A 326-nucleotide genomic window follows, 5' to 3' on the forward strand; every position below is an offset into this window, starting at 1 on the left:
CTTTTAATTTATAGAATTTATAGGTCACCTGACGTAACTTTCCAACCAAATTATGAATGTGAAGATTCCAGCGTAAATAACTATCAAAAATGATACCTAAGTATCGCGTACTTGAAACTTCTTTAATAGTTAAGCAAATACTTAAGTCACTACAACTCTTACTTTCGTTACATCTATGTATTTTAATGTGTTTAAGGGTTTGGAAACTTTTGTAAATTGAAAAGGTCATAAACATAGATTTATTTTCGTTAAGCGTCAGATTCCTGTAACATAGGATTCGGTATATATTATTTAATCCAACAGTTGCTTTATGATGAACGCCGGTC

This window comes from Acyrthosiphon pisum, chromosome A2 (genome assembly GCF_005508785.2).
Source record: "Acyrthosiphon pisum isolate AL4f chromosome A2, pea_aphid_22Mar2018_4r6ur, whole genome shotgun sequence".
Lineage (NCBI taxonomy): Eukaryota > Metazoa > Arthropoda > Insecta > Hemiptera > Aphididae > Acyrthosiphon > Acyrthosiphon pisum.